The sequence below is a fragment of the Acanthochromis polyacanthus genome, chromosome 23 (assembly GCF_021347895.1).
Source record: "Acanthochromis polyacanthus isolate Apoly-LR-REF ecotype Palm Island chromosome 23, KAUST_Apoly_ChrSc, whole genome shotgun sequence".
NCBI classification, from domain to species: domain Eukaryota; kingdom Metazoa; phylum Chordata; class Actinopteri; family Pomacentridae; genus Acanthochromis; species Acanthochromis polyacanthus.
Genome location: NC_067135.1, coordinates 10639646 through 10660904, shown reverse-complemented (window position 1 = coordinate 10660904; position 21259 = coordinate 10639646). Strand labels below are relative to the sequence as shown.

Below are 21259 nucleotides of genomic sequence, written 5' to 3'. Positions count from 1 at the left end.
TCAAATCTGGGCAACTTCAGAAAAAAAGGTGGGGGGAAAAAAAAGCTTCAGTAATTTTGAACAAAAATGCATCACCTCTCGCTCTCAGTCTTCGCCATTCAGACAGCCAGCAAAAGTGCCTTCATAACTGCACCATATTCAACTGGAGTGATAAGAAATGGCAGCTATCAGCAAGCGGTCTGGAAGCTGCATATAACTGTTATTGTGTGTGTATATATAAAAATTGATTTATGTGGCCTATCACTTAGCAGGCACAATATGTGGATGAATATGGGCTAATATAATATTATGAAATGACTGAGAGGGTTAGGGGAAGGGCCAGGTGCTGCCTCAAGGTGAAGGAGGTTCGATCAAAGTCCACAGAAATACAAAAACAAGGAATAACTTGTGTCTAATTATTCTCTACATTACTTTTAATTAACAGCTACAGGTGAAAATGTTCTGTTTATCATGGAATATATACATGTATGTATATTTTACTAATGTGCTGCAACAATAAGGAACTATATGGGAATTATGCTGGAGAATAGAGCTAAAATTTATGTTTGTTTTTTTTTTAAATGCAAGCCCTTAATGGGAGTCATTACCCTAACTTTAAATAAAATGTATTAATAAAGATGTTATTTTCACAAGGTACCCTATTATAAATGAATAAATGAGTTAGCATAGTGATTAGCATTCCAGTCAGTCAATTTTATTTTATTTTTTTAGAGGTTATCGCAGCTACAGAATGAGAATTGTGTGAAAATTTCATTATATTCTAACTTTTATGGCGCCTTTTATTTATAAAAGTGTGAACAAATGTTGGTTTAGATCAAACTACTTGTTGTATCCATAAAGATGCTGACTTTCTCAAAAGTGAGATTTGATCACAAAAAGCTATCAGTTCATTATGATGGGCAATAACATAATTACCATACAGTAAATAGCAAAACACTCCTGTAAAATCTATCACCATAACTAAAGCTACCATCATTTATAGCTATTAGATTTAACCCCTCTCATCTGTCAAAACATACTGTAAAGTCCTGAATGGAAAAGAAAAAAAAAATGTTTCGACTCAGCAAGTGTATGCATTTATGTATAAGATTCCAGCTTGTTTTCATGCAGATTTAACTGCACAGAGGATGCTTATTTCAAACAAAATCTAGGTCCATTTTATGGATTTGTTTTTGCAATATTGTTTAGCTATAGATCTGAAAAGCTACTTCTCTGTTTTGAATATCAGTCTCCCCTCCCCATTAAATGAGGAAGAGAGAAATAGGCTTGGCGGTAGCAAACAGCCTCATGTTTACCCCTTGGCGTAGAGCTGGTGCCATGTCCAGACTTGTAAATCAGGCCCATTGAGGTAGCATAATGCCGATGATTATGACAGTCAGTCGCATGGGAGTGATAGAGGACGTTGAGTTATGGGCTTGGGGAGGATGCCCAGAACTGAAGAGTCTCACAAATGGAGAAGCACTTTCACCAAAACACAAGTCCCCAGATGGGGACTAATGCTGCAGTTGGCGGCTGCGCCACCCAAATGACTGCACATTAGCTGCTCAAAACCCACAGAATAGTGAAGTATGTTTGTTTTGTTTTTTTTCTCTTTGATTTCATAGTTCTGCCGTTTTACTCTATTACTACTAGATAAAAAATTTTTTTTAAAAAGCTACAGAGTGAGTAAAAGAGCAAGACAGTCGAAATATTCGGAAAACATTTTGTGTTACACTGGAAAGCAATACATCACTTAAGTAGATGACTGCAGGCAGGGGAATGCATTTTCATTCACTGTATTACTAAAGAATGTACTGTTTGCATGTCTGCTTTATTCATTCTACTCCCCTTTGCGGATGAGCGAATCATTCATTCGCATTGATCGTCAGCCATGATAATATAATCAGGCGTAAAGCCTGACAAGGCTGGCCAGTCCGATAGATCAGAGCTGCTGACAGCAGAGCTGTGCACAGGTCATAAACCCTCACCTTCCTTGTTTGACCCCACATCAATTTGGCTCTTTCCAATATGAATGCAAATAACAGTGCGTTTTTGTTGACATGTTTATGGTTATCTCTGTATCTCCCCTCGCTCCGCCTGCTGCACCTAAATGTGCTGATGTTACGGAGCTAATGGGATTGAAAAAGCTAACCTATTGCTCACTAGTGGTCACTCGCCACTTCACGCTCCTCCAGCACCTCCCTGCTCCCCTGAACATAAACACACACAAGCATCAGTGCACACACATATATACACATATATGCAAACTTACATGTCCTCCACCCCAGTCACTTGTGCATGCATTGAGCTGATAAGTACTGCGGTTCATTTTCCTCATGGCAAAGCACAGTAAAAAACTGGGGAGTAATAATTGCTTTGGGGTGGTTGTGGGGGGGGCAAGACGAGGATGGCTAAATATGCTTGATTGCCTCCTAAGCTTCGGTGCTGTGTAATGAAATATGGCTGCTGCAGACAGGGGCTCCCGTGCGATAGCTTTCTTGTCACTTTCTCACTTGCTTTTTTCTTCTCCCCCCTCTGCACACTTTCACTCTTCTCTTATGGTGTTTTCATCACTGCTCGGCTGTTGCCGTTGTTACAGAATGGAGTCCATCAAAGCATTTGTTGCCATTGAACACTTATCTTAGCTATAATGTAATAATTACGGAGGCCAAATCCAGCCTAATTGAGTATTCCTCACTGCATCAAAATGGCAGGCACCCCTAATATTCTTGTGTTCTACAATTTAATTTGCGAATTCATTAGCATGAACAGGGTTTATAGAGGGAACCCAGATAACAAGGAACTCAGCAAAACATACTGGTGATGAGGTCAGGTTGTAGGTGCTAGGAAGCGGTCATATTATCGCCTGGGTAATTAGGTCATTTACATGTTAGAGCCGTAAAGCTGAAGACCTTCCAATGCAACTAAACATGAAATCAGCTCGCCTGCTTTCCACTTGTGCTTTTTACATGAAAAGCCAAACATTTACACAGACATTTTTATCTAAATTAACACAAATGAGGCATTTTTGACCAGAAAACCTTCTGTAATCATAACATTCATCAGCATCATTGCTTGTCATCACATCTGACTGCCATAAAGCCCTACGATTATGTTGTAAAAGATAATGAGTCCAATTAACGCTCATCCAGTGAAGAAACAAAAATTTAAAAAAAAGAAATATTTATTCCCAACTCATTTTTGTTGTAACCACCCAAAGCACATTTCTGCCTGTTGCTTAAATAAGTAGCTAATCATTTACAAGAATATTAGTCCACAGGCTTGCATGGGCATAGCAGCATCTACTAATGCATTTAGCAAGAAAATAGCCTGAGAAAATCCTCCCAGCACATTAAATAGATGTAAAAAGACATTTTTTTCTCTCATCGTTTGCTTCCAGAATAACTCGCGAGCCTAATTTGTTGTGCTACTTAAAGGAAAATGTAATTACACTTGTTTTCATAATTCACAAAGTCAATCGATAGTTGTGGTGAAGTCATTCTCTGCTGCAGACGCAATTTTCTGCTCCTTCAGTTGATATTTGGTTGCAAAACAAGCATTCTGTGTGTCTTTTCTATATATTTGGTGTATATAATGGTGATGAGTAAATGAAGCAATTAAATGAACACCATGATAGTTAAATGCTACACACTAAAGCTCACTGGTGCTTATTTTTTAGCAAGCATCCCTTGTTTTTTGTTGTAGTAAATGTAGAGAAATGTCTGGCTTTTGACTTCACATAGACAAGTTGATTAAGCTGTTCATCCCTATCCTGTTTCTCTCTGTCTTTCTCATTTATGCAGTTCTCTTTCCTGAGACATCAACCACAGGATGAGGCCTGCGGCAGGTAAGAAACTGAGAGGAATATCTGATGAGCTGAGGACAGGAATGGTCTGACCCCTGTTTTGCATCGTTTCCCGTTTGGTAAAATTTCATGCGACGCATTAAGGGTGTCACATGCTGTGTTTTCATAATGTTCTCCAATTCGCCGGCTAAGAATTTGAGGTGACCGTCTCCAAATATCCAGAAATTGCTCGTTTTTTGAGTGCTGAGACAGGCCGGGGAATATGTCAAGTGATATCAAATCAAGTGCTAAGCTGAATCTCGACTCCGGCTCAGTCCCTCCCATCTCCTGACCTGCAACGGGGTGGGGGAAACAGACTATATCTGGCAACCTAAACCTTTTAAAGTGACTGAGAGAGTGAGGCAGACTGACTGGCACTGATGGGACCAGACCAGGAGTGTGCGATGCCGTGCTGCACTGCGCCCGGGTCTCAGAAAGCCTGATTGATAGAGTGTGATGAGACTGTCACTGAGCAAGGAGAAGCAGCAGAGAGATAGGCGAGATGGAGGGAGGGAAGTGGGCTGACCAGGGGAGAGAGATAGAGAGAAATAAATTTGAGAACATGTGAAGGATGAAGTAGGGGAATGAAGTGGCTGGATGGAATGTGTTTCGGACATATGAAGGATGGGGAGGTGGAGGGTTGGAGAGAGCACTGTGGGAGAGGTGAGTCAGATAGCGGAAAGCTGAAGGAGTCGCTTGTATGTAAATTAAGATTTGGCAAAGACAGATTTAGGTGATAGGATACTGAATATGGGAGAAAACTGCACAGAAACCTCAAAAATGCAAGAAATGTGTTGTGTTTAGACAAAAACTAAGATCTTCAGTGGTGTTGGGTTTATGCAAATTACTCCAAGCCATGCAGCGTTTTAAAGGGATTTTTTTTTTCCAATTCTGTGAGAAATGCAAGCAACTCCACATTTACCACGATTGTTTCATGAACTAATCAAAGCTGCAAAATGTACATATTAAACTTAAAAGCAAAAGAATCCACTGAAAATATTTGTAATTCCTATACAGTATAGTACAACTTAAGCCTAATTTCCTTCCCAATTGTTACATTTAGTCACTTTAACACTTGATTAAGTTAAAGAATCAAGGTAAGTCAAATATCAGAAAGTCAAAGTTGACTTGAAGCATGACAGGTAACAATATATATCAAATTTTACTAGCTAACATATTCGTAGTCTATGTTTAATGACAGAAGACACACTACAGGAAAAACAGCAGTCAGCACCACAGCTGAATATTTCATTCATGAAATCGCAGTGTACTGATTACCAAGTCAAAAGCAGATTTAGATGTTTAGGGTTTCAGATGTAACAAAACTAAAGTTACCAATCCTGTCAACCAGCATGGTGGGGATTTATGTTGTGTTACTATTACTATCAGCTTCCACTTCAAATTGATTCAATTGCGCCAATATTGCAACTCACCATTGTGTAGCATAGACTAGCTGAGCAGTCGTAGGTGAGCTGGTGTGCTCGAGCTGCAGTGAATGGCAGAGAGATGGGTAAGGATGGAGGCACGGACTTTACAGATTTACACATTCCAAAGGAGGTAATGATGTTGGAATTGCATTAGGAAGGAATTATTTTCAATGGGGGGGGCGACTGTAAATATGTAACTTTGATACAAAAAGATACATTTTAAGCAGTTTCAATCAATGCCAGAGAGAGTTTGACCAAAACTAGGATTTTTTGGTATTATAAACAAGACATTCAGAACTCAGATCTCCAGTTAACCACACACCCTCGATCCATCCCCACCGCCTCTCCAACGCCTTGTTTCCAAACAGCTTTGCTAGTATTGCAATTTTAATAATAAACACACTATGTCTCCTATGCAAGAAAATTCAGGTTCCACATGTAACTGCAAACTATTTTCATTCAGCATCAAAAACAGGACATATTTTGTTACTAGATGTGCGAACCATGACAGACATGCTATTGTTTTGACTGTTATATTCAAGCAACGGAAATGCCTGTCAGCTAATTTTTGCCCCCAACTTAGTGTTGCAAACAGTGTGGTCTTCTCGTAATCCACCTCAAAAGTTCAAATTGTTCTTACTTGAAGCAAATTCTGAGCTCGAAAAATGAAAAGAGGAGTTTTACAAATGCGTCAAAGATCACAGAGGTTCACACAGGCATGAATTTAGTTCTGGTTGAATTGCATACCAACAGTGCAAGTCTTGTTTGTGGTAAAAAGCACAACATAAACCAGGCAGCAAAATTTAAGGATGAAATATCTAGTTCCTAATGGCAGAACCCTTTGATTCACAAAGAACCACATTTCCTATACTCTATGTCGTCCATGTGAATCTCATAAATAGTTTTGCTGGTTTGTTTATCAGTTTATCAGCACCTGCCTTGGACACAATATTAGATCTCCGGACACATGGCATCTTGGCAGTGAATGGAGTACAGGCTGAGTTAAAGCCTTGTCTGGGAATTCCACAGTTAGTGATTTCAGACTCAATAAAGGCACCATTTACTTTATCCTTGCCTGAAAGAAGGCTGACTCACCAGAACGCCAAAGTTATATTAGTGCCTCACATGTGTGGAGAAAGGGAAAAAAAAAAAAAAGTTATGTGCATGTTAGCATGTGAAAGACAGAGAAGGAAGGCAGTGGTAAGTGCATGCAGGAGCAGCATGAGAGCTCTTATCTGCCAGCTGCCAAGCCCTGACCAGGCCCTGACTCTTTCGCTCCCTCCCTCTCCCCGTACCTCTCCAACGGGGCTTCCCGCTAGTCCGCTATAGGCACGGGCAGCCAGGTGAAATGAGCAATTCCCATTCAGGGACAGGAGTGCCACACAGACTGACCGTGTGAAATAGCTGCTCACTTTGGCAGATCAATGCACTCTCTTTCCCCTCGTGCACTGCTGCTGAGTGATAGCCAGGAAGAAAACGGAGGAGAGGGAGTGGAAAAATGAGTGGAGAGAAAGGGAGAGAGGTGTTGTTTGTTGTGGAGGCTGGTAGTAGGGTGTTAGCAGGGCATTTAATGATATTCGCCATGGCTGGTCTGACTGAGCGCTGTTGGAGGGAAAATGGGAGACGCTTTGCATAAACTCAAAAGACATGCAATATTGCTGTTCCTCTTTGGAAAAAAAGTGCCGTTCCGAGTCCCACCGGATATGAAAATATTCAGCTGCTCAACTGGAAATTTTGCCAATATGAATGATACTAGCGACAATCGTATTAAAAAAACCTCAGTGGTGCCAAAATGAATTCCATACCTCTATAGTGATGAGACATATGTCATATTTATAGCACAGCCAATTTTGGACATAGGTTCAAAACTGTGAGATGTAGTGCGCTTAATGTAGACTAATTCCCTCCACACAGACTAAAAACCAGTGGAATTCTTTTTTATACGCTGTTCATGTGCTTTGCTTATTGGTTCTTTGTCCATATGATACCGCAAGTCAATCCAGACAACACTGATGTATTAAATCCAGATTTTGCAATTGCTCGTATAAATCAAGCCAATGAGAAATGACACTGCTCTTAATGAAAAAAAGTCAGTCATATTTTATTCATTATACCAGAATACCTGTAATAATGCACAATTTACCTGTTCATCATAGTTTAATTTGTACATTATGGAATAAACCATATCTCTGATCAAAAGAACCCTACAGGTAATATAAAATTGTTGTAGTCATTCCAAATTCATACTTTCTCTGCCACAACCCGTACAGAGTCTGAATTATGTCTGGCTTCAGATGATTTCAACAATGCACTTTGCTGATTGGTCAGTGGTTACTTCATCAGTCCATTCCAAGAGAAATGATTCATGGTCAGATATATTATCAAATCTCAAACTCCAATCAAAATCTACCATTTGCATGATTAACATGAACAGTATTTTGCCCCTGAATTAATCAAAATATCACAATGTATAAATCTTCTGTGAACTGCTCACCTGAACAAAAAGCATCTCATTTGCATTTCGCTGGTTTAACCGAGACAACTGCATTTAGTGTTTGACTCTTTCAACTCTTAACACACGATAGAGTTCATAGGTGTTAATCGCCGCATTGCATATTTAATGCAGTGAATATTATTGGGTCATTCCATATAAAATTAGTACAATCTGACATTCATGGTTAGAGGATGATCATGGCATCAAATGTAGGTAAGAATGTGACTTTTCATTTGCTCAAAATTGTTCACCAACCAGTCACACATGCTGATAGTTCCTTTAAAATTTATCTTAAATACACTTTTAGGGTTCGTAAAATGGACATAAAATTGATTTGCTTGCAGCTTTTCACGGAACTTTTTTCACCCTAGAAAATGTCACCTCTCTACAAAATGTAAGAAAAAATACGCCTTACTACTTAATGGGCTGTAACTTGGAAAATATTCATAGTGATGATAAAATAGTGCATGACTTCATTAACTATAACGAAAAACCGTTGATTCTGAGGGTCAGACTGGAGGTGCTAGTTGATGCTTCATGGAAAGACCTTATGCTAATGTTAAATCTATTATCCAGATATAAGCACTAATTGGTGGTTTCTTTTACTGTGGAAAGATTGGACTTAAGCTCCAATGCTGAGGATACAAGTTCATCTGACGCATAGATGCAATAAATGTCACATTGTCACATCAAACTCAGAAAAAAAAAAAACACAGAATGTGGAACCTTAAGGCCCGGTCACACTGCCCTGGAGCGTTCCTTGAACGGTAGGGAGGGGGGCCGAATTTCAACAACGCCCGTCACCGTGCACAAATGGGAAAAAAATAGAAAACAGGCGTTGGCTTCGTGCACCGCTGAAGCAGGCGTGCTTAGCGTGGTTTAGCGTAGCGGGCTAAGGGCACCGCTGAAGCCGCGTTGCTTTAGCGTTGTTAGCGTTGGTTTGCTAGCGCGTAGCGGCGTTGCTTAGCGTGCACCGCTAATCGGCGTTGCTTTAGCGTTGGTTTAGCGTTGTTAGCGGTAGCGCGTTGAAAGTGGTGCACCGCTGAAGCCGGCGTTGCTTTAGCGTTGGTTTAGCGTTGGTTTGGCGGTAGCGAGCGGTAGCGGGCGTTGGATTAGTGGTGCACCGCTGAAGCGGCGTTGCTTTAGCGTTGGTTTAGCGTTGGTTAGCGGTAGCGGGCCGTATGGATAAGTGGTGCACCGCTGAAGTCGGCCGTTGCTTTTGCGTTGGTTTAGGCGTTGGTTTGGCGTAGCGAGCGGGTAGCGGGCGTTGGCTTAGCGGTGCCCCGCTGAAGTCGGCGTTGCTTACGTTTGCTTATGCGTTGGTTAGCGGTAGCCGGGTGTTGATAAGTGGTGGCACCGCTGAAGCCGGCCGTTGCTTTAGCGTTGGTTTAGCGGTAGCGAGCGGTAGCGAGCGTTGGTTTTAGTGGTGACATGAGCGTTGGTATAGCGGCTTTCTGCGCATTGCGGGCCGTTGGCCGCGGCGGGGGTCATATAGTTGGTTTAGGCGGCCATACCGCTTGTGACTACGGAGCTGAACGGATCGTTCATCAAACATGGCTGCTGGCATCCTCATGAAGTGCTGGAAGGCTCGTGGATCCTCATTCCTCAGCTCCACCATCAGCTTGTCATACAGTCCATGTTCAGGCCTTCTCAGTATCCACTGTCTGACCCACACAACTCTGTCTCTCCTTCTTCTCTCTCTTCTCCTTCTGTCAACTCAGAACAAAAGGCACATGGACATCAATAAAGAAGAAGTTTTCCATCACTTGTACTGACACAGATCCTTGCGAACACAAAGCATGAACCATAAATTAGCTTCTTTTTAATGAATTGGGTTGAAGGCTAAAAGTCAGCGTGGAAATATGTAAGTACTGTATGGACATTTACAATTAAAATTTTGTTTATTGATAGATTACTCCAAGTGCAAAGTCAAAGTTTTCCATTGAAAATGATGCAATGACTGCAGCCTTGGTGGAGCACTGCGCTCTGAGTGCTTTTCTAGTTCCACATGTGTTCATTCATAGTTTGATGCCTTAAGTGAGAATCTACAATGGAAATAGTCAAGATAAATAAAGAAAAAACATTAAATGAGAAGGTGTGTCCAAAACTTTTGACTGGTAGTGTATTTATAAACAATTTCAATTTTTATAGTACTTTTTTAGTTAAATGTTAATGCCTTCATTCAAGACTTCTACTGCAAGTTTCAGAATTTAAAAAAAAAGCTTAATCAGAAACAAGATTTAACCACCAATACTGTCATATTGTGTAAAATTGCTATTTTGTTTTGAACTGACAAGAAACCATTGACTAAAAATTCCCTTATTTACTTGGCTCCTGTTTCGCGGTTCACAGCATTCCTGTAAGCACCGAAAACAGCCGTGAGCCTCGGCGGAGAGTCAGATTAAAATTTATAAGAAAATGAAATCACCTTACTCCCTCTTGTAAATCATGAAGGCACGATAGTCTCTAAGCAATCCAAACCACTTCAGATTTATTAAATTGTGCTTAGCAAATGTGTTCTGACTTAAAATGACACACTGAACAAACGGAGAAAAAAAAAGAGCAATTCCTTAATGAATAACAATGAATTGAGGGTCCGGTTTGAACAAGGAAGTACACGAGCACTTGACCTGAATTTTATTCAGTGTATAATATCAGAACGGCCCTTTTACTGCCGTGTCATAATTGCAGCTGGAGTCTTAATCATCCGGTAGAACACATTCTCAAATGTGCAGAAGTTAAATCTTTTCTTTTTTTTTCTACGGTTTTACTATTCAATTTTACAAGCTTGTGAATTGACATAGAACACTAACTGACTCACAGGTACACCCAAAATGAATCACTCATGCTGACATCTCCACTGCTTCTCCAGGAAATGTAGACCACAAATTTGGATACTAACCTCATACTGCAAGATATATATTCAGAGACAAATGCGGCACGCAAATTGATTTAACCTTTATTGCTCCTGTTCAGGGAGCTTCCCTTATTGCAAAACTCTATGGCTACAATTTCAAAACTTATAAACTATTTATTTAGCTATTCTTTTTGTTCTAAAAGGTGATCTATCATGTCGATTCCGAAGCCTTTTTTCTCCCCGTTCTGTCTCAAGTGTCTCAACATCAATGAAGCCTGAGTTGAAAATATAGTCCGACATGCAGACATGACAGCAATAAAGTGCACTTGATTACATGGTTGAAAGTAAGGACAAGGAGACAGAAGAGCAGAGGATGAGAAAATAGAAAAGAACACAGACTCTCAGCTTTGATCGCACTGAACATCTCAGAGTTTAGAAAGACCCTTTTGTGTGTCGTCTTGGCAGCGGCAGGTGCAGGAAGGTTGAATATTGGTCATCAGCTGTCAAGGCAGTAATGAACAGTGTTTACTAGTATACCAAGCGCTGCCACATTTCAGGAGTGTGAAATGTCAAAGTGTCCATTTTCTCCAAGCTAGTCAGAAGCTACACTGTCAGGGCTCCAGCTGTAAACAATGGGGGAAAAGAGAGGCAAGACAGCAACAAGGAACTTTCTCCGTTTCACCCATTACAGTCAGAGCGAGCGTGAAAGAGTGCTAGAATGTCAAGCCTGGAAAAATAGAGATGCTCGCAAAGGGGAGAAAAAGTGGGTTTCAAATGGATTCCATTTGGCAGACACATAATGATAGCTATTAAACAAAACCGAGGGAAGGAAAGCAAGAGAGGCTGAGAGAGAGAGAGACAGAGGATTCGAGACAGACAGGCAGAGAGACACCTGCTGTTGCATCACCTGCTGTAATAATAGTGTTGACATTCAAGCTCTGACAATAGGAGCTAGCTGAGGCAGCACCCGGTATTCAAATAAAAAGAACACATCAGGAAATATTAGCAAGCGTCAGGACTTTTTATAGCGCACGCTGAAAACCACTTGACCCTTTGGCATCCCACAAGTGCTAATGTATTATAACGTGCATGTGTGCACACATTGAAGGCGCATTAAATGAGCCCATTCTCTGTTTAAATCTTATTCATTCTGACTGTGCATCCAAGGCTGTAAATATACCAGCATTGTGTCTTCGTTTACACCTTATGTTAATGCAGCTAGAGTCTAGTGAAGTTAATTATTTCTCTGTCTTTCTAATGAAATTAATTAAACCTGTGCAGCAACGTATAGGGGTTTGTTTTCCTTGACTGGCATTCCAATTTCACTCACACTTCCACTCTTTAATTCTCGCTGTCATGGTATCTTGAATACCCCGGTTAAACATAATTCAAAAACGGAATGGACCATTAGTTGGCAAATTCTGTCTTGACTCTCTCTTTCATGCACCCCGCATGCCCCCAAAGGGCCTATCAATCAAAATCTGATTCAGCTGATATCACATTCGCCATTGCATATATTTTATTCCTTTTTAAGTGCTCAGCAGTCTTTTGTATCAATGTAGACCTGTGGTGATTGGAGTAGAAACTTTTCATGTTCGAACTCGGTGGGGTTTGAAAGACTGCAGATATCAGCAGATCCTTATTGATGCAGAGGTCAATACCTATTATAGTAAAAGCAATACTCAATACAGTGCGCTTGCATTACCAGCTCAAAATGTGGTTCCTTTTCAGAGGCTGTGACCCTTTCTACAACATTTTGATGATGAATCTGATGGCTTAACAGCAGTGGGATTGTTTGTGTTCCCACTCTTTCTCTGTATTATAGCAGAAAAATAAAAGCGATGGACTCAGAGTGGAGCTTCATGTCTCGACTATACATAGAGTAAACTCCATTATGGCTGGCTGTTCCACGGGCTGGATTGATTGGGTGTTTGCCATCAATGCTCTTTGGAAGAGGAGTGTGCATGGCGCATTGGCTTGCCAAATCGCTACCACTGTTTTAAAGCACTTCCAAAAACTTGCAGTGATCGACTTGCCTTACGTAATCATCTTTACCTAATTGTTCTTGGCTTCTTTCTTAATGCAGCCCTCTGAATCCATCAGCATGAGAGTTAACAGCCAGATTTGGGACAGTCAAGCCACAGGGGTGTACTTTGCTTCCCTATCAAGCCGCACTTTTAAAAAGCACTTGAAGAAACAATTTTCTGTTGTTAAATTGTCCTTTATTACTGTGCTGTTTAAAAGCTACATTATTAGAGAAATCATGTCATGTTCTTTTTAACATTTTACTTTTGCAATCATGTCACATTCAAATGTAATTCAGTAGCATAACGTGCACTGTGCTATGGGAATGGGATGCAATAGAACTAATTCACTGATTTAACAAAAAAGAAAGAAGAAAACATATGTTGCCATCTCCTACTAGTTGCATAACATGCTTTTGCCAGAAAACTGCATTCTTTAAAGCAGGTCATTTCTTAACTTTAACATTACTGCGCTAAATTGATTTCATGTGTGGCATCAAAATTATAAATTATATGTCAAGTGTGTTTGCTGCTATTTCTGCAGAATGTTTTCAGAATTTTTTTTATTTTAATCATTTTCTGTATATAATTTAATTGCAGAAACAAAACAGATGAAGCCCCAGTTTGGAGCCATGTGGCACTCCACATGTTAAATCTTTGCAACCCAAATCTTCTACAGTTTGCAAACTATTGGTTGTATTTTTACAATCTATAATAGGTAATGATAAAGCAATAGCAATATGTATCAATTAATAGACATTCCATTGACAGAAATAATTTTTAAAAAAGTTTGATAGTGTGTTTGCTAGTTTTAGTTATCTGCAATTACAGATGAAAATTTGGTTGCATAAAGAAACACAAAGCCAAGACAGTTGGCAGAGTCTCTGCTGTGTTAATATCTGATGTATTTGGATGTCTGTGTATAAGTGGTTAAATTTAGCCATTTTTCTCTTGATCATTTCTTAAAATATTATGAAACAATTTAACAATGTAACTATCAGCTATATTGCCCTGTCCTCACCTGTGTCTTGATAAATGTGCTAAAGAGATCCAATTTATGTAAGGTGGTAAAATTGACAATAATTATCAATGATTGACCATAATATAGATTGATATTCAATCTTTTATTTTTGTTATTTGTGCCAGACATTTCAGCATTTAGTCTGAAGTTCTTTAACATTTCAATATTAGTTTACACCTGGATCATTTAACTATATTAATCATATGTTACAATGGAGTCAATTCACTTGCAATTTTTAGTGGCAGAACATGTTATGTTGGTCATACAAATGAAAAAAAAAATCTTGCTAAGATTGTGTTGGAGTGTTGGGGTTTATGAGTTAGTACTTATTTCTTTTAAAGGTACAAAGAGGACTGAAATTATTGACACTGTGCGTTTCATTTGTTAAATCCCAGTCATACATGGAAGGAAATTATTAAAAAGCATGAGAGTGAGAAATTTGAATATGTGAATGTATTAAAAAAAAAAAAAAGCTACAAAGAAAAGGACTGCTCTGATTTATACAAGAGAGCAGACAAGCTTGAGCAACTTTAAATTTTTTTACGGGAAATGAGATTCAGAATATGACAGAACTCCTAATATCCTTACACACAGCTTACCAGCATGTATGCTAATGCCCTGCCCTGACCACTAATACACAACAGGAAAAAAGTGAGCTAAATAAAAAGGAAGGAGGAAGCTGTGAAATATAATTCTGAATGCCTATAACGACTACAGTATCAGCCGTCTTGGATCTGTACTTCTTCATTCGGATGTTCTCATTTGTATCCACACCTGTGTCATTCACAGCCTTACGTCTTAACCTAATTTCATGGTCTGCGGGTTTGGATGGATGGCTCTGCTGCAACTTTTACACCGAGGGTAGGAGAAAAAAAAAGCCACAAGTGTGTGTGTGTGTTAGTGTGCATCTGTGTGACTCACACAATAACACAATTGTGTACGAGCGAGAGAGAGAGAGGATGCGGCGCTACAATAGCACAGAGAATTGTAGTCACTGCCTGATATTAACCTTTTAACCTTGTACTTTTCTGTTAACAAAAATACATTAAGCTCCTCTGGATGGCTGACAGTGAATTGGGGTTTTACAGACTTTCACTGAGCATGACTCAATGATCAGAGGTGAACCCATTTTGTGGTAATGCACTTCAATTACAGTAAAAGTCTGCTAAAAACACATAAGTTAAAGCGAGGCGATTTATTGCAGAATTTAGCAACAGCAAATGGTATTGCCATTCATGGTTTGAATGATACATGAACTAAAAAGCTAAAGAGCAGGGTAAACAAGACCACTGAAAGCATGATCCACATTAGATACAGTGCACCCGATGACCTTAAAATCCCAAATAAAGGAGACGGTAAATTAGATAACTGACATTTCACATCTGAGTGTGAGTAATTCCTGCTAATATGACTACAAATTGTTCCAAGAACTTTGTACCCAGGAACCTTTGTTGTCAGTGTAATTGCTCGGTATATTCTTAAGCAAAATGTCAGAGGATCTTGTGGTGTGACGGCTTATTTAGCCAAACCAGGCATGACACCAATTATACAGGAGGGAAATCGATTCCCACAAAAGCTTCTCTGCTGGGACAAACAATAAAATGATCAAAGTGACTGGATGTTTTGCTGGCGACAAGCAGCGAAATGAGTTTGTACTTTAGGCTTAGTTTTTAACCCAGTCAAATTCTGCACTTCTTGAAGCATTCGTCAGCGTGACGTGAATATCTGGACAAAAGAAAGCGCAGATAAATAAGCAACAACAAACAAAAGGATGAAACTAGAGTAGTGCTTTGCTGCGACAACACAAGGACAATAAAGGCCACTGCTTCACTGCAAATATTCTTCTCCACTCTGAGTTCTATTAAAGGCAGAAGTCAAGATGATTGCTTTTTCACACATTAATTGATAAAGCTGGTGACATTTTATTTAAAAAAGCTGCGGCTCAAAATGAATAATATTTTCTGTCAAGTGCTCTTTGTCTGTGGTATTTTCATCAAAGTATGTTTAATTTTGAAAACGTGATAGAATAGCTTATAAAGATGGCACCTAATACATTTCTTGCATATTTGTTATCTCATCTCAGCAATGACTTTGAATTTCCTCCTTGTAAATACGATTTTTTTAAGAGTCCAAATGCATTCACACGAAGCAGATTTACAGATAGGTGATTATTCATGCAGAAACTGTAATTTTGTTCTTTGGAATTCCTGTACACAGTGAAATACACAACTTTGTATTAATTAACAGGCTACTTTAGTCTGGCACAATGCTGTAATATGCCCATCACTGCTGCATTTAATCATCTCTCACCTTGCTTAAGAGGCATTTCATTTTCTAAATTGTCATTATACATGTGAATTTTGTACAAAAAAAGTGAGTCACACAATTTGCACTAAGCTTATTCTAATTACTGTCGTATCTTGCTTGTGTTCCAATAGCACTTAAATGTACACTACTGGGAAAGATATTAAAATCATAATGAATATGCTAATTATCCTTTTTTTTTAATCTAATGACAATAGCACCATTTTATGTAAGCTATAATAAGCACTTGTAATTACTGATATTCTAATAATGTGTGTCTGTGTCGTAATATAATAGTCCATTGTGCTGGGCTAAGCTGCAGATCTACAGCGTGATTTTATACCCATAACTTTAACTCCTCGCCGACTACATTGATATGGCACAGTTCATTTTTAGGCTGCCACTCATTGTCAGTCTTGGTTTTTCGACACCGGTCTGTCCGAGATAGATCCTTCATGTGTCAGAACCACACGGACCATTTCCCGGAGTCTGCTGTGACTGTCAGGCTTCACGAACCATGAAAGCCATATGTGATGCCCAAAATTACCTCATCATAGAACGCCACAGACTCCCACATTGGTTGCAGCTATTCCTTAGAGAGTGTCTAGGAAAGCTTACTTAAAGTTTTAGTATGACTGATCATGTTAATAATGTGAATTTCAGGTCATCAAACAATTTTTTATTGCACTTTAATAAGGCAAAAACAATACACAGAATCAAAAACACAGAATTTTTGGATTTGGTGTGTCATGTCCGTCTCAATCTGTTTCCTTCTCAACACGAGGTGTCTCAGACAAGAGTGGGGAAGAAACCCAACTCTCTCTGGTACAATTACAGAAGTGCACTGCAGTCACTTAGCCTGCTAATACACGGTGTGATATTAATTACTGTTTGTAAACAATGCACTTTGCAGAGATTATTGCATGCACTTGGCGTCCTCCATTTGTGTTTGGTAATTCTCACAAGTGATTAAGTGGTGCAGCTAGGACAGCTGTTCAAGATGAGTTCATTGGCATGTTTAATTAATTGCACTTGAGATAATTATTCAATCATTACTTTGATTAATTTTCTGCGCCCCAGATAATGCATCAAACGTCTGCTTGATGTCAATAGTTTTGAAAGCACGAGCAGAACAAGGGTACCCGTTTTGGAAGGCTTGGTGTTGGACTGAATTCATGCTGGAGAAACTAACGTTCGCTGGCCAGGTTGATGTGAACAATGCTCACTAAACAAACACACCACAAAGGTTGTCGTAGCAGCCAACACCTGCCAAGCCGACGTTTATTTCATTGTGTTTCCAGCACTTCCGCTTTACCCCACCACTGCTCACTTCAGCGTTTTGAATGGGCTCGCTCTGCATTGTGTTTGAAACATGCTTATTCTTCACCCCCTCAGATATGCAGGGTAGTGGCAACATCCAACTGAAGGAAAGCCAGGCAAATCGTTTGTGAGAGATCTTGTCAAACAGATTAATTCCCACCCTGGGCCTTGGGGTTCTGGACCGTTTTTCTGTCATGCTGCTTTGCCAGGCTCCCTCTTGATAATACCCCGAAGATAAAATTAATTGTGCAGGGAGATGTGGGATGGGGAGTATCTAAAAGGACCTTGAGCAACACATGAAGCTCTCTCTTTTTCTCTCCGCTCCTCTGCATGTGAAAACACAGAAACAATCAAACCGTCAGAAGCATGACACATTGCACCGCTGATCACTAACTTTGTTAGGAAGTTTTCTGGAAGTCGGAAGTTCTGAGAGAAATGTGAAGGGACAGAATCAAGCCTCATGAAATATCCTCGTCTGAGAATGTCTGTGCTCAAATTACCATCAAAGTAGAATCTCTCACTTCTTCGGCAGTTTACAAAGAGCAACAGCACACCAATATTTGTCCACGACTGTTACCCATTTTGGAAAATGTGCTACTGTTTTTTGACCCTAACAATTGAGTGCAGCAGCTTGATGAAATTGTGCATTGGTATCAGTTTACATAGTAACCTAAGGAAACTATAGCCTTGCTAGCGGCTTTGTAAGGCAGCAATAGCAGTGTCAGTTGTTAACAAGTTAACCTTGATAATGTGAAAGTCAGTAGTTCTGCAGGTACTGTATTTCATCTAACAAAATGATTAAGAAATCAGGGGATCGCCAGAGTCATTACAATTATTGCCTGAGAGCAATGATGCAACTCATTTGACAATTCTTGGACATATCAATTAAAAATAAACCCTAGGGTTTCAATAGGGTCCTAGGCACCGCTGCTGCCTTGGACAGTCGATGCCCTTGCACCGCCTGTCCAAGGCACCCTCGGTGCTCGGACCCTAATAAGAATGTTAACATAGCAGTGCTGTAGGTACAGCCAGTTGAAAACGATGTAAAAGAAAACAGATATTGTTTTCTGTGTGAGCATAATGTATCACTTTTTTTTTTTTTAATAATCAGTGTATCTTTGTCATGTATTTTACTGTTTCATTGTCAATGGTTTGAAGCCAATCAGTCATATATTTGATGGGGTGGGACTTGTTACCCAGGTAACCCAGAAAATGGAAGAGAAGCTTAAAAAATGTAGTTAAATGGTTGTATTTTACACAAACCATGACATTTTTCCTGAACCAAGTCATTTTGGTGTCGAACCTTAATCTTCTAACAAAAAACACAATTTTCAACTGCATAGGTTTTGTGATTTAGCCTAACCAGAAAGCAATATAAAGCCCAAATGAAACAATGAGAGACAACAAAACCTTTTTCTGAGACTGATGGTCTCTCATCCATCTTAGGATGTGAAACCTCCGTCTTCTGAGTGAAAGTCCAGCGGCTGGTTATCATCATCCACCATTGCTCCTACTTCCTCTCATGGACTGGTGCTTTTTCACTACATCACAGGTCACAAATTGGGAATGTAGTTTTGTGGTAACTGGCCTGAGCCAGGGGTGACCAAAGTTATTAAGGGGGCAAAATTTCATGGGAGGCTATCCAATTGTTGTTGAAATATGTCATCTACACTGCTGGTGTTGACAAAACTACTCCTCCTTAAAACACTGTCCAATTAGCGTTCCAATACAGTATAGCAGTCATATGCAGTCACACCTTTAAGTGAAGCAGACCTTTTGCATAACCTCCTGTCCCTGCATACTGCTCACAACATTAGCCATCAAGGGCTAATCCCTGCTGAGACAGTGTGAAAGCACACAATGCCTCAGTTTTTCATAACCACTGCCCTTCAAAAGCTACCGGAAGACCAATTTAACCAAGAAAGATTCCATTCAGGGCAAAGTAGAGGAGCAGGTAGATTGTGGCAGCTGTATTTTTTTTTTTTCCTCCAAATGGCCCCTTGGCACTTGAGTTGCCCCCGTCACCTCCACTGGCAGATGGTGCAAATGAGCCTTTATATGCTGCAAGAGACCACGGACAGGCAGCCAAAGCGCAATCACAAGAGATGCGTGTTTGCATGGGTAGATGACTGAAACAAAAGTGTTGCTTTTAGCACTGTCATAGTCAAAACACATCAGCAGCTGCTATCAGAGGTGGAGAGTTACGACTAGTGTTTAAATCAGAGTTTAGTCTCCTTTTTTGTGTGACAAATCCAGATGAGAGTGACTTGGCTGTTGTTATTTTTCAGTTTGGTTTTTTTTCCAGTGGCACATACTGAAATGTTGGTGCTGTCAAGAGTTGTAGTACTGTATGAATAAGAGATGAGATCATTGAATTGTTTGTTGCGGTCCTTTGTGCAAGGATTCGCAATGTAGTGTAAGCGTAGTCCAAGAATGTGTCTGTGCTTACAGCAAAACAGTTCTTGTGAAGAATATTATGTTTGGCAGTTTCCCTGGATATGCATTTGGATCTCATTTTAGTGAGCGTTTCACACACGCATACCCCGGCGCACAAACACGACGCTACACAACCCCACATAAACATTCGGAGTCCCTGGGCAGTCCGACATCCAACAGTTTAGAGCTTATGTAGTCGCCGCTGTCACAGTGTGACATCATCAGCCGGGTTGGCAGTGTCCCAGTGGTGTCCTCCTTTGGAGCCAGAGATATCTTTCAACAGAGCTCATCCTGTGACGCTGTAGTGTCACTCAGGGGCCCAGACAGGCAGTGCAGCGAGGATGACAGCTCTGGAATGAGACCTCAAGAGCAGGTAGAAACTATTTACTGGACCCTGGGGAGCAATTATGATTGAGCCTCGAGGGCTTGCTCAAAGGAAGCTACGTCTTGTTTGAGTCTATTAAAAACAAGCAAAGGCCCCTCTTAATGGGTAGTAGCTAGTTAGCTAGTCGCAAAACTCTGAAGCTCCACTGGTGACAGATTAATCATATAAACTCCAAGGGGTTGTCAAACTAAAGAGTTTAGCTTAAAAGTAAGTGCATGCATTTGGATTTTCTGTCAGCAAAAAAAATCTTGTCAGTCCTCATCTGTGAATCTGTGAAACGGTAAATGCAGCGACACGATTAACAAGTTGACCTTTTGTGAGCTTTTTTACTCTTCAGCATTTGTATTTTTAAGCCTATAAAATCCAAGAGGAATAAATTCAATAGCTACCTTTGACACTCAGCACATCACTGTCCATAAAATACCTTCAAATAATCAAGGCAGGCAGATAATGGCTTGGAATAGGACTCGGCTTGCTGCCCTGTGACAGACATTTCCAATTAAAAGCGGTAAATAACTTGAGATTCATCTATTTCACCCTGTCCCGAGATTTATCAGTCTATCGTGCTTTAAATCCGTTCACCCCTGAAATGGTAATATCACAGATTTGGATTTCCTCGGCAAAGAAAAATGTCATATAGTTCCAATATCCTCAACCTGCTATTTAAATCTCCCTACCCTGTCTGTGCTGGAGCGTTCATGAGGCAGTCGAGCATGGAGGGAAGCCAGTGATCTTAGTGTAATATCATATAAACAGCAGCTGGGATTGGGTTTGCAGGACTTTTGGATTTGACTTTGTGCAGCTTCAGTATGCCAAGTCTGTTTCGCGGTATATTCCTGATGTGCATTTGTTCACAGGCGATAATGGGATTGAGCATCTCCAACTTTTACCACCTGCTGTTTCACCTGTGGGATATCAGCACTGTAACTTTTACCAACTGCACAGTACAAGCTACTATTTAGAGTTCATCAAATATGAACATGTAATATGTATCAGTGGATTGTCATTGGTCAAAAATGTGGTCACTTTTGAAAAATCCATTACAGGTAAATTTATATATCTACCTCAATTCCACATAACAAATACAAATATTTAGCTTGTGCTGATCTAAGCAGGCCTCTGCATATCTGTTGAATAAAGGGAATGGAGTTTGGTCTTAATTCAGGCA

At 40.0% G+C, this 21259-nt stretch overlaps 1 protein-coding gene across 1 annotated transcript in view; it reads left to right on the top strand.

Annotated features, from left to right (window-relative positions):
* The window catches only part of LOC110949394 (protein tyrosine phosphatase receptor type D), a 376478-nt gene that overhangs the window by 156338 nt on the left and 198881 nt on the right, over positions 1-21259 (top strand). Inside the window, 1 exon segment of the mRNA XM_051944213.1 lies at positions 3783-3826. The gene's annotated coding sequence lies outside the window, so the exon portion shown is untranslated.